Genomic DNA, 12,704 nt, shown 5'->3' on the forward strand with positions numbered 1-12,704 from the left:
CATTTTTAAGAACAAGACTGGAAATAATTTTCATGTCTTATCAGTTCAGTAAATTGTGGTATATTCATACTATAAAATAATATATAGCTATTGAAATAGGATGAAGAATGAATAAGCTGTTTATATACTAATAAGCAATGAGCTCAATGACATACTTCAAATGAAATTAAGAAGGTATAGCACACCTGTTTGTTAGAAATGGGGAGATATGTACTCACATTTGCTTGTGATACATTAAATATACCTGGAAAGTGCACAAGGAACTGATGACGTTGGCTGCCTTTGTAGAAGGGTACTAGTTGGCTAGAGCTTGCTGAGAAGTTGGTGAAATGAATGAAGGTGGAGGATGGTAAAAGATGTCTTATTACATATAATTATTACATATAATAATTACTTATTACATATACTTGTGTGTTTTGTATTTTCAATTATGTGAATGAATCTTCCTGTTAAAAACATAGAAATTACTCAACATCACTCATTATTAGAGAAATGCAAATCAAAAGTACGATGAAGTATCACCTCACACCAGCCAGAGTGGCCATCATCCAAAAAATCTGCAAACAGTAAATGCTAGAGAGAATGTGGAGAAAAGGGAACCCTCATCCACTATTGATGGGAATGTAAGTTGATACAGCCCCTTATGGAGATTCCTTTAAAAACTAGGAATAAAACTACCATATGACCCAGCAATTTTACTACTGGGTATAAGTAAGTAAGTGTTAGTGGCTCACTTGTGCCCAACTCTTTTTGACCCCATGGGCTGCAGCCCAACAGGCTCCTCTGTCCATGAGATTTTCCAGGCAAGGATACTGGAGTAGGTTGCCATTTCCTTCTCTCGGGATGTTCCCAACCCAGGGATCGAGTCTGGGTCTCCTGCACTGCAGGCAGATTCTTTACCGACTGAGCTGCTACTGGGTCTATACACTGAGAAAATCATATTGAAAAAGACACATGTACCCTGTGTTCATTGTAGCACTATTTGCAATAGCCAGGAAATGGAAGCCACCTAGACGTCCATTGACAGATGAATGGATAAAGAAGATGTGGTACATATGTACAATGGACTATTACTCAGCCATAAAGAGAAACAGATTTGAGTAGTTCTAGTGAGGTGAGTGAACCTAGAACCTGTTATACAGAGTGAATTAAGTCAGAAAGAGAAAAACAAATATCGTATATTAACGCATATATATGGAATATAGGGGCTTCCCTGGTAGTTCAGCTGGTTTAGAATTGGCCTGCATTGTGGGAGACCTGGGTTTGATCCCTGGGTTGGGAAGATAACATGGAGGAGGTCATGGCAACCCACTCCAGTATTCATGGAGAACCCCATGGACAGAGGAGCCAGGCAGGCTATAGTCCATGGGGTCACAAAGAGTCAGACAGGACTGGATGACTAAGCATAACATATGGAATCTAGAAAAATGGTACCGATGAACCTTTTTGCAGGGCAGGAATAGAGGTGCAGACACAGAGACATAGAGTATAGACTTGTGGACCAGTGGGAGAAGGAGGGGGGCACGAATTGAGAGAGTGGTGTTGAAACATACATTACCATATGTAAAACAGATAGCTAAAGGGAAGTTGCTCTTTAACACAGGGAGCTCAGCCTGGTGCTCTGTGACAACCTAGAGAGTTGGGCTGGGGCGGGAGATGGGAGGGAGGGCCAAGAGGGAGGGGACACATGTATACTTACGGCTGATTCATGTTCTTATGTGGCAGAAACCAGCACAACGTTGTAAAGCCATTATCCTCCAGTTGAAAATAAATTTAAAAAACAAATTAGATTTAAATAAAAACACTGCTCCCTTATTAAGCTAGCTTCAGGTAGGATTATGTGCTCTGAGGAAGGAAAACCACTGTCTCTCACTTTGGAACCTCTACAACGCTACTTGTCCTCCTTCCCCACTGAACCATACTTTCCTTTTAACATCTGTATCGAAATGCCGAACGTGACACCCCAGTGATTGCTGTGTGTCCACTTCCCCTGTGCTGTGCTCAGGTGCTTTGGTCATGGCCGGCTCTTTGCGCTGTTGACTGCAGCCCTCCAGGCTCCTCTGTCCGTGGGATTCTCCAGGCAAGCATGCTGGAGGGGGTTGCTGTGCCCTCCTCCAGGGGATCTTCCTGACCCAGGAAGCGAAACCATATCTCTGGTGCCTTCTGCATGGCAGGCAGGTTCTTTACCCACTGAGCCACCTGAGAAGCCCCGTCCATTTCCCCTGCTGTACTGTAAATTCCTGGAAGGTAGTAAGTGCACCAGGCACTTCAAAAGTGCTAGTAAATTGCATAAAGAGAGAATGAATAAATTTTATTAGATTTGAGGCCAAGTATAAAAATGATGACGTAAATCCCTGAAGAGTCTTAACTGTTTCATTTTAGCACTTCAGTCATTGTCCAACATTGATATGTTTTAACTTCTTCTGTAAGTTCCTATAGAGTAGGCATTTTCTATGTACTTTTCACCAAATGCAGCTATTGTCTAGGTCAGTGAGAAGGAAGGATGGTAACAATGTGTGCCTAAATTTTTTCAAACGTTGTACTCAATTTTTTAAATGTATTATTTCATTCAATTCTGAAAACAACTGTTGTTGATGTTGTTCAGTCTCTCAGTGGTGTCTGACTCTTTGTGACCCCATGGACTGCAGCACACCAGGCTTCCCTGTCCTTCATCTCCTGGAGCTTGCTCAAACTCACATCCTTTAAATCGGTGATGCCATCCAACTATCTTGTCCTCTGTCACCCCCTTCAGTCTTTGCCAGCATCAGGGTCTTTTCTAATGAATTGGCTCTTGGCATCAGGTGGCCAAAGTATTGGAGCTTCAGTTTCAGCATCAGTTCTTCCAATGAATATTCAGGGTTGATTTCCTTTAGGTTTGATTGATTTGATCTCCTTGAGTCCAAGGGACTCTCAAGAGTCCTCTCCAACACCACAGTTCAAAAGTTAAGAGAAAGACACTGAGTAACTTGCCTTAAGCCAGACTTTCCCTAATTGATTGAATCAGGTCATTGAAAATATCTTTTTGCTGTTTCTTTTTTTGTTGTTGTTGTTTATTTTTATTAGTTGGAGGCTAATTACTTTACAATATTGTAGTGGGTTTTGTCATACATTGACCTGAATCAGCCATGGAGTTACATGCATTCCCCTTCCTGATCCCCCCTCCCACCTCCCTCTCCACCTGATTCTTCTGGGTCTTCCCAGTGCACCAGGCCCGAGCACTTGTCTCATGCATCCCACCTGGGCTGGTGATCTGTTTCACCCTAGATAATATACATGCTGTTCTCTCGAAACATCCCACCCTCGCCTTCTCGCACAGAGTCCAAAAGTCTGTTCTGTACATCTGTGTCTCTTTTTCTGTTTTGCATATAGGGTTATCATTACCTTCTTTCTAAATTCCATATATATGTGTTAGTATGCTGTAATGTTCTTTATCTTTCTGGCTCACTTCACTCTGTATAATGGGCTCCGGTTTCATCCATCTCATTAGAACTGATTCAAATGAATTCTTTTTAACGGCTGAGTAATATTCCATTGTGTATATGTACCACAACCTCCTTATCCATTCGTCTGCTGATGGGCATCTAGGTTGCTTCCATGTCCTGGCTATTATAAACAGTGCTGCGATGAACATTGGGGTGCACATGTCTCTTTCAGATCTGGTTTCCTCAGTGTGTATGCCCAGAAGTGGGATTGCTGAGTCATATGGCAGTTCTATTTCCAGTTTGTTAAGAAATCTCCACACTGTTCTCCATAGCGGCTGTACTAGTTTGCATTCCCACCAACAGTGTAAGAGGGTTCCCTTTTCTCCACACCCTCTCCAGCATTTATTGCTTGTAGACTTTTGGATAGCAGCCATCCTGACTGGCGTGTAATGGTACCTCATTGTGGTTTTGATTTGCATTTCTCTAATAATGAATGATGTTGAGCATCTTTTCATGTGTTTGTTAGCCATCTGTATGTCTTCTTTGGAGAAATGTCTGTTTAGTTCTTTGGCCCATTTTTTGATTGGGTCATTTATTTTTTTGGAATTGAGCTTCAGGAGTTGCTTGTATATTTTTGAGATTAATCCTTTGTCTGTTGCTTCGTTTGCTATTATTTTCTCCCATTCTGAGGGCTGTCTTTTCATCTTGCTTATAGTTTCCTTTGTTGTGCAAAAGCTTTTAAGTTTCATTAGGTCCCATTTGTGTATTTTTGCTTTTATTTCCAATATTCTGGGAGGTGGGTCATAGAGGATCCTGCTGTGATTCATGTCAGAGAGTGTTTTGCCTATGTTCTCCTCTAGGAGTTTTATAGTTTCTGGTCTTACATTTAGATCTTTAATCCATTTTGAGTTTATTTTTGTGTATGGTGTTAGAAAGTGTTGTAGTTTCATTCTTTTACAAGTGGTTGACCAGTTTTCTCAGCACCACTTGTTAAAGAGGTTGTCTTTTTTCCATTGTATATCTTTGCCTCCTTTGTCGAAGATAAGGTGTCCATAGGTACGTGGATTTATCTCTGGGCTTTCTATTCTGTTCCATTGATCTATATTTCTGTCTTTGTGCCAGTACCATACTGTCTTGATGACTGTGGCTTTGTAGTATAGTCTGAAGTCAGGCAGGTTGATTCCTCCAGTTCCATTCTTCTTTCTCGAGATTACTTTGGCTATTCGAGGTTTTTTGTATTTCCATACAAATTGTGAAATTATTTGTTCTAGTTCTGTGAAAAATACTGTTGGTATCTTGATAGATCTATAGATTGCTTTGGGTAGAATAGCCATTTTGACAATATTGATTCTTCCAATCCATGAACACGGTATGTTTCTCCATCTGTTTGTGTCCTCTTTGATTTCTTTCATCAGCGTTTTATAGTTTTCTATGTATAGGTCTTTTGTTTCTTTAGGTAGATATACTCCTAAGTATTTTATTCTTTTTGTTGCAATGGTGAATGGTATTGTTTCCTTAATTACTCTTTCTGTTTTCTCATTGTTAGTGTATAGGAATGCAAGGGATTTCTGTGTGTTAATTTTATATCCTGCAACTTTACTATATTCGTTGACTAGCTCTAGTAATTTTCTGGTAGACTCTTTAGGGTTTTCTATGTAGAGGATCATGTCATCTGCAAACAGCGAGAGTTTCACTTCTTCTTTTCCTATCTGGATTCCTTTTACTTCTTTTTCTGCTCTGATCACTGTGGCCAAAACTTCCAAAACTATGTTGAATAGTAGTGGTGAGAGTGGGCACCCTTGTCTTGTTCCTGATTTCAGGGGAAATGCTTTCAATTTTTCACCATTGAGGGTAATACTTGCTGTAGGTTTGTCATATATAGCTTTTTATTATGTTGAGGTATGTTCCTTCTATTCCTTGCTTTCTGGAGAGTTTTAATCATAAGTGGGTGTTGAATTTTGTCAAAGGCTTTCTCTGCATCTACTGAGATAATCATATGGTTTTTATCTTTCAATTTGTTAATGTGGTGTATTACATTGATTGATTTGCAGATATTAAAGAATCCTTGCATTCCTGGGATAAAGCCCACTTGGTCATGGTGTATGATTTTTTTAATATGTTGTTGGATTCTGTTTGCTAGAATTTTGTTAAGGATTTTTGCGTCTATGTTCATCAGTGATATTGGCCTGTAGTTTTCTTTTTTTGTGGCATCTTTGTCTGGTTTTGGAATTAGGGCGATGGTGGCCTCATAGAATGAGTTTGGAAGTTTACCTTCTTCTGCAATTTTCTGGAAGAGTTTGAGTAAGATAGGTGTTAGCTCTTCTCTAAATTTTTGGTAGAATTCAGCTGTGAAGCCAAGTGGTCCTGGGCTTTTGTTTGCTGGAAGATATCTGATTAGAGTTTCAATTTCCTTGCTTGTGATGGGTCTGTTAAGATCTTCTATTTCTTCCTGGTTCAGTTTTGGAAAGTTATACTTTTCTAAGAATTTGTCCATTTCATCCAAGTTGTCCATTTTATTGGCATAGAGCTGCTGGTAGTAGTCTCTTATGATCCTTTGTATTTCAGTGTTGTCTGTTGTGATCTCTCCATTTTCATTTCTAATTTTGTTAATTTGGTTCTTCTCTCTTTGTTTCTTAATGAGTCTTGCTAATGGTTTGTCAATTTTGTTCATTTTTTCAAAAAACCAGCTTTTAGCTTTGTTGATTTTTGCTATGGTCTCTTTAGTTTCTTTTGCATTTATTTCTGCCCTAATTTTTAAGATTTCTTTCCTTCTACTAACCCTGGGGTTCTTCATTTCTTCCTTCTCTAATTGCTTTAGGTGTAGAGTTAGGTTATTTATTTGACTTTTTTCTTGTTTCTTGATGTAAGCCTGTAATGCTATGAACCTTCCCCTTAGCACTGCTTTTACAGTGTCCCATAGGTTTTGGGTTGTTGTGTTTTCATTTTCATTCATTTCTATGCATATTTTGATTTCTTTTTTGATTTCTTCTATGATTTGTTGGTTATTCAGAAGCGTGTTATTTAGCCTCCATATGTTTGAATTTTTAACAATTTTTTTCCTGTAATTGAGATCTAATCTTACTGCACTGTGGTCAGAAAAGATGACTGGAATGATTTCAATTTTTTTGAATTTTCCAAGACCAGATTTATGGCCCAGGATGTGATCTATTCTGGAGAAGGTTCCGTGTGCACTTGAGAAAAAGGTGAAGTTGATTGTTTTGGGGTGAAATGTCCTATAGATATCAATTAGGTCTAGCTGGTCCATTGTGTCATTTAAGGTTTGTGTTTCCTTGTTAATTTTCTGTTTAGTTGATCTATCCATAGTTGTGAGTGGGGTATTAAAGTCTCCCACTATTATTGTGTTACTATTAATTTCCTCTTTCATACTCGTTAGTGTTTGCCGTACATATTGCGGTGCTCCTATGTTGGGTGCATATATATTTATAATTGTTATATCTTCTTCTTGGATTGATCCTTTGATCATTATATAGTGTCCTCCTTTGTCTCTTTTCACAGCCTTTATTTTAAAGTCTATTTTATCTGATATGAGTATTGCGACTCCTGCTTTCTTTTGGTCTCCGTTTGCATGAAATATTTTTTTCCAGCCCTTCACTTTTAGTCTGTATGTGTCTCTTGCTTTGAGGTGGGTCTCTTGTAGACAGCATATATAGGGGTCTTGTTTTTGTATCCATTCAGCCAATCTTTGTCTTTTGGTTGGGGCATTCAACCCATTTACATTTAGGGTAATTATTGATAGGTGTGGTCCCGTTGCCATTTACTTTGTTGTTTTGGGTTCACGTTTATACAACCTTTCTGCATTTCCTGTCTAGAGAAGATCCTTTAGCATTTGTTGAAGAGCTGGTTTGGTGGTGCTGAATTCTGTCAGCTTTTGCTTATCTGTAAAGCTTTTGAATTCTCCTTCATATCTGAATGAGATCCTTGCTGGATACAGTAATCTAGGTTGTAGGTTATTCTCTTTCATTACTTTCAGTACGTCCTGCCATTCCCTTCTGGCCTGGAGGGTTTCTATTGATAGATCAGCTGTTATCCTTATGGGGATCCCTTTGTGTGTTATTTGTTGTTTCTCCCTTGTTGCTTTTAATATTTGTTCTTTGTGTTTGATCTTTGTTAATTTGATTAATATGTGTCTTGGGGTGTTTCGCCTTGGGTTTATCCTGTTTGGGACTCTCTGGGCTTCTTGGACTTGGGTGGCTATTTCCTTCCCCATTTTAGGGAAGTTTTCAGCTATTATCTCCTCGAGTATTTTCTCATGGCCTTTCTTTTTGTCTTCTTCTTCTGGAACTCCTATGAGTCGAATGTTGGGGCGTTTCACATTGTCCCAGAGGTCCCTGAGGTTGTCCTCATTTCTTTTGATCCTTTTTTCTTTTTTCCTCTCTGCTTCATTTATTTCCACCATTTTATCTTCTATCTCACTTATCCTATCTTCTGCTTCCATTAGTCTACTCTTGGTTCCCTCCAAAGTGTTTTTGATCTCATTCATTGCATTATTCATTTTTAATTGACTCTTTTTTATTTCTTCTAGGTCTTTATTAAACATTTCTTGTATCTTTTCAATCTTTGTCTCCAGGCTATTTATCTGTAACTCCATTTTGTTTTCAAGATTTTGGATCAGTTTTTATTATCATTATTCTAAATTCTTTTTCAGGTAGATTCCCTATCTCCTCCTCTTTTGTTTGACTTGGTGGGCATTTTTCATGTTCCTTTACCTGTTGGGTATTTCTTTGCCTTTTCATCTTGTTTAGATTGCTGTGTCTGGAGTGGGCTTTCTGTATTCTGGAGGTCTGTGGTTCCTTTTTACTGTGGAGGATTTACCGCGTGGGTGGGGTTAGATGATTGGCTTGTCAAGGTTTCCTGGTTAGGGAAGCTTGAGTCAGTGTTCTGGTGCGTGGAACTTGATTTCTTCTTTTTGGAGAGCAATGGAGTGCCCAGTAATGAGTTTTGAGATGGGTCTATGTGTTAGGTGTGTCCTTGGGCAGCCTGTATGTTGACGTTCACGGCTATGTTCCTGTGTTGCTGGAGAATTTGTGTGGTATGTCTTGCTCTAAAACTTATTGGCTCTTGGGTGGTGGTTGGTTTCAGTGTAGGTATGGAGGCTTTTGGACAGTCACTTATTACTTAAAGTTCCATGTAGTCAGGAGTTTTCTCGTGTTCTCAGGTTTTGGGCTTAAGTCTCCTGCCTCTGGATTTCAGTTTTATTCTTCCAGTAGTCTCAAGACTTCTCCAATTATACAGCCCTGATAATAAAACTTCTAGGTTAATGGTGAAAAGATTCTCCCCTGTGAGGGACACCCAGAGAGGTTCACAGAGTTACATGAAGAAGAGGAGAGGGAGGAGGGAGATAGAGATGAGCAGGAGGAGAAAAAGGGGGACTCAAGAGGAGAGAGACAGATCTATGCAGTTGTCTGTTCCCAGAGTGTTCTCCGTAGCCCAGACACCCACAAAGATTCACAGAATTGGATTGGGAAGAGAAGGGGAAAGGAGGAAATGGAGGTGTTCTGAGGTAGAAAACGGAGAGTCAAGATTGGGAGAGAGTAATCAACACACTCCTGAATAAAAATGGGTACTGAATATTGGATTCTTAAATGTCCAAAATTTATATCACATACTGAAAAACAAAGATTAAAAATCTAGAGTAGAGGTTAGACTCTTAAAAATACAATATTAAAAACAAAAACACAAAAAATTTTAGAAATATATATGAAGTTCGGTTTAAAAATAGGGCTTCTCTCTTTTTTTTTTTTTTTTGCAAGGTTATAGTGAAATGAAAATGAAAATTAAGGAGTAGTAGAGGAGTAATAGAGGACTTTAAAAGCAAATAAGAGAAAAAGAAAAAAAGAAAAAAGAAAAGAAAAAGGAAAAGAAAAAAAAACAAGAAAAACATTTTTCCCTAATTAAAAAAAATTGTAAAAATCTATGAAAATGAAAGTTAAGGAGTAATGGGGGAGTAATAGGGAATTTTAAAAGAAAATAAAAGAGAAAAAAGAAAAAAAAATTTTTTAATTAAAAAAAAAAGTAAAAATATATCTAGGAATTTCTCTGGAGCTGTTGCGGTCAGTGTGGGTTCGGCTCAGTTTCAGATAGCTCCTCGTTCCAGCTTACACTTCTCGATATCTACAGGCCCCTTCCGGTGTAGTCAGTGTTTTCTACAGGGATTTTAATCTGTTGCACCGGTCCCTTCTGAAGCAGTTCCCTTTGTTTATTTGGCTTCTGTTTGCCGGTCTCTTCAGTGCCTAATTTCCGCCCTGACACAGGCGGGCGGAGGTGGTCTCTTATTCAGGTTGCTAGTTCCGTCGCGCTGCAGGGTCGGGCTGGCGCTGCTTTCCCCTCTATGCTTGCTCAGGCTCCCGGCTGTTGTATATGGAGCGGGCCCTGCGCTGCGCGCGGTTCCAGCCCTCAGGTTCTCCACAATAGCGCGAACTCGGCTGCGCCTGCGTTTTGTGCCTTCCCCGCCCAAGCAGCTCAGGCAGCCAGGAGCTTCACGGGCGCACTCTCCCCGGGTGCGGCGCGCCTTCTCCCCTCCGCGTCCCCAGCCCCAGTCCCCGCCTGCGCCGGTCGGGTGCCTGCGCCCTGTGTCTCGCCGCGACCCTCCCGCGGGATGTCGACCATCCAAAATCTCAGGAGGTCTTTGGTTAGAAACTGGAGGCCTGTTTGCAGTGTGGTAGGGGATGCGTGGTAGGGAATGCGGTCCTTGGGGCCGAGCCTGCCCCTTACCCAGCCTGTGAGCTCTTCTCTGGACTTGCTCAGACCCTTTGTTCTGCGAACGGCTGGCAGCGTGTTCGGGCCAGTTAATTTGCCCTCGCCCTCGCCCTCCCCCTCGCCCTCTCCCATTTTCTCTCTCTCTCTCTCTCTCTCTCTCTCTCTCTCTCTCTCTCTCTCTCTCTCGCTGTCTCACAGTTTAAGTTGGTAACTCACAAAAGCTCCCTCGGATTGTCCTCAGGGCACTCAGGCCCTGTCACTCACAAAAGCTCCCTCCGATTGCCCTCAGGGCACTCAGGCCCGGTCCTTACCCTAAGCAATGCCGCCCGCTCCTCTCCGTTCCACCCCCACTTGCTGGTGGCGGATGCGGGCGTCTGGGGTACTTTTCTGCTGAGAGTTGCTTTTAGGCACGTTATCTGTGGGTTTTATTTATTCTTCCCCTCCCAGTCAGGTTGCCCTCCGAGATTCAAAAACTTCCCCCAGACCAACCAGTGCGAGGGTTTCCTGGTGTTTGGAAACTTCCTCTATTAAGACTCCCTTCCCGGGAGGGATCTCGGTCCCTAGCTCTTTTGTCTCTCTTTTTATCTTTTATATTTTGTCCTACCTCCTTTCGAAGACAATGGGCTGCTTTTCTGGGCGCCTGATGACCTCAGCTAGCGATCAGAAGTTGTTTTGTGAAGTTTGCTCTGCGTTCAATTGTTCTTTCGATGAGTTTGTAGGGGGAAAAGTGGTCTCCCCGTCCTATTCCTCTGCCATCTTGGCTCTTCCCCCCTTTTTGCTGTTTCTTTAAAAAAATTCAGGAATAATTGGCATACAGCATCATTTTAGTTTTAAGTGTAGACCATAATGATTTGACATTTGATTGTATTAGCAAATCATCACCGCAATAAATCTAGTAGACATTCATCACCATACATAGTTACAGATTTTTTGCTTGTGATAAGAATTTTAAAAATTTACTCTTAGGTGACTTTCAAATAGACAATACAGTGTTTTTAACTGTAGTAACCAGGCTGCACATTACATCTGCATGACTTATTTCCTTTATAACTGGACGTTGGTACCTTTTGACTCTGTTTACCCTTTCTGGTACCTTGCCCTCTGCCTTTGGCACCCACCAATCTGTTCTCTGTATCAATGAGCTTGGTTTAAAAAAAAAAATTATTATTTTTTAATTCCAAGGCACGTTTATTTTCTGCTGTACCATACCAACTCTCTGATACATGCTTAGTTAATGAATGTATAAATAGACCAATGAATTCAGAAATTATGTGTACTCTGGTTTATAAAATGAAAATATAGTTTTAAAGAAATTAAGACCAGGGCACTGTGCCCCAAGGTCTTTTTAAGATTACGTACTTGGGTGCTCGCTTCGGCAGCACATATACTGGAGTTGGAACGATGCAGAGAAGATTAGCATGGCCCCTGCGCAAGGATGACACGCAAATTCGTGAAGCGTTCCATATTTTTAAAAAAAAAAAAAAAAGAAAAAAAAAAAAAAAAGATTACGTACTTGGTTAATTTGTTTATTCATTATTTGTTTTTGGCTGCATTGAGTCTTTGTTGCTGCAAGTGGGTTTTCTCTAGTTGTGGTGAGCAGAAGCTACTTTCTGCTTCTGGTGCTTGAGCTTCTCATTGCAGTGGCTTCTCTTGTTGTGGAGCACAGGCTTACTTGCCTCATGACATGTGGAATCTTCCCAAACCAGGAATCGAACCCATGTCCCCTGCATTGGCAGGTGGATTCTTAACAACTGAACTACCAAAAAGCAATATCTTAAGTCCAATTTTCTTGTTAGTTTTTATGTTGAAGGTGGGATTTTTTTTCTTAAGACTATAGAATAGTGGAATAATAGAGTAGATCTTACAGTGAGAGACAAATGCAACAGTGGTTTCACACTAACCACTGATGAGCTAATTTTTTGTTAACTTTCACATTATTAAGTAACCTGTTAGTGGTGTATATTAAATCACTAATTCAATGTCAAAAACTGTTAAATTACCTCTTAAAAGGTAATTTTTTATCTTCTTTCCTTGATTTCCAAATACCAATTAAATATTACTGTTCAAGAGACTAACATTAGGACTTCCCTGGTGATCCAGTAGTTAAGACTCCATGCTTCCACTTCAGGGAACTTGGGTTTGATCCCTGGTAGGGGAACAATATCCTGCTTGCTGCATGATGCAGCCAGAAAAAAAAAAAAAGACTAATATTTTCAGAGGGAAGAAAAATAATTTTTATTAGAGCAGAATCAGAGATACTACTTTGATTTTAAATTTCCTTGCAGATGGAGTTACTGAACTCTGTATGTAGCGTTGACTGTATATGTAGCATTGACTTTGAGGTGTAAAGCCAGACACAAGAGGACGTGTAGCTGTCACCAGCTGAATGACCTGGCTGTTGGTACAGGCTGTGGGTGTTTTCTTTTCCCCACTTGGACCTCCCTGCAAAAATGGCATTTTGTTTTATTTTATGCTTTTACTTTTTAAATAAACATTGCAAATTGAGCAGGAGAAAGACTTACCTCTTCTTAGCATACAGCTGCTATATTTAACTTTCTTTTTTTT

At 40.2% G+C, this 12,704-nt stretch overlaps 1 protein-coding gene and 1 non-coding gene across 2 annotated transcripts in view; both read left to right on the forward strand.

Annotated features, from left to right (window-relative positions):
* The window catches only part of SCFD2 (sec1 family domain containing 2), a 391,182-nt gene that overhangs the window by 22,359 nt on the left and 356,119 nt on the right, over nucleotides 1-12,704 (forward strand). The window lies entirely within an intron of this gene.
* LOC122696708 lies at nucleotides 11,503-11,609 on the forward strand. The gene has a single exon (XR_006341837.1). It is a non-coding gene; the product is annotated as a U6 spliceosomal RNA (small nuclear RNA).

This window comes from Cervus elaphus, chromosome 6, assembly GCF_910594005.1.
Source record: "Cervus elaphus chromosome 6, mCerEla1.1, whole genome shotgun sequence".
NCBI lineage: Eukaryota > Metazoa > Chordata > Mammalia > Artiodactyla > Cervidae > Cervus > Cervus elaphus.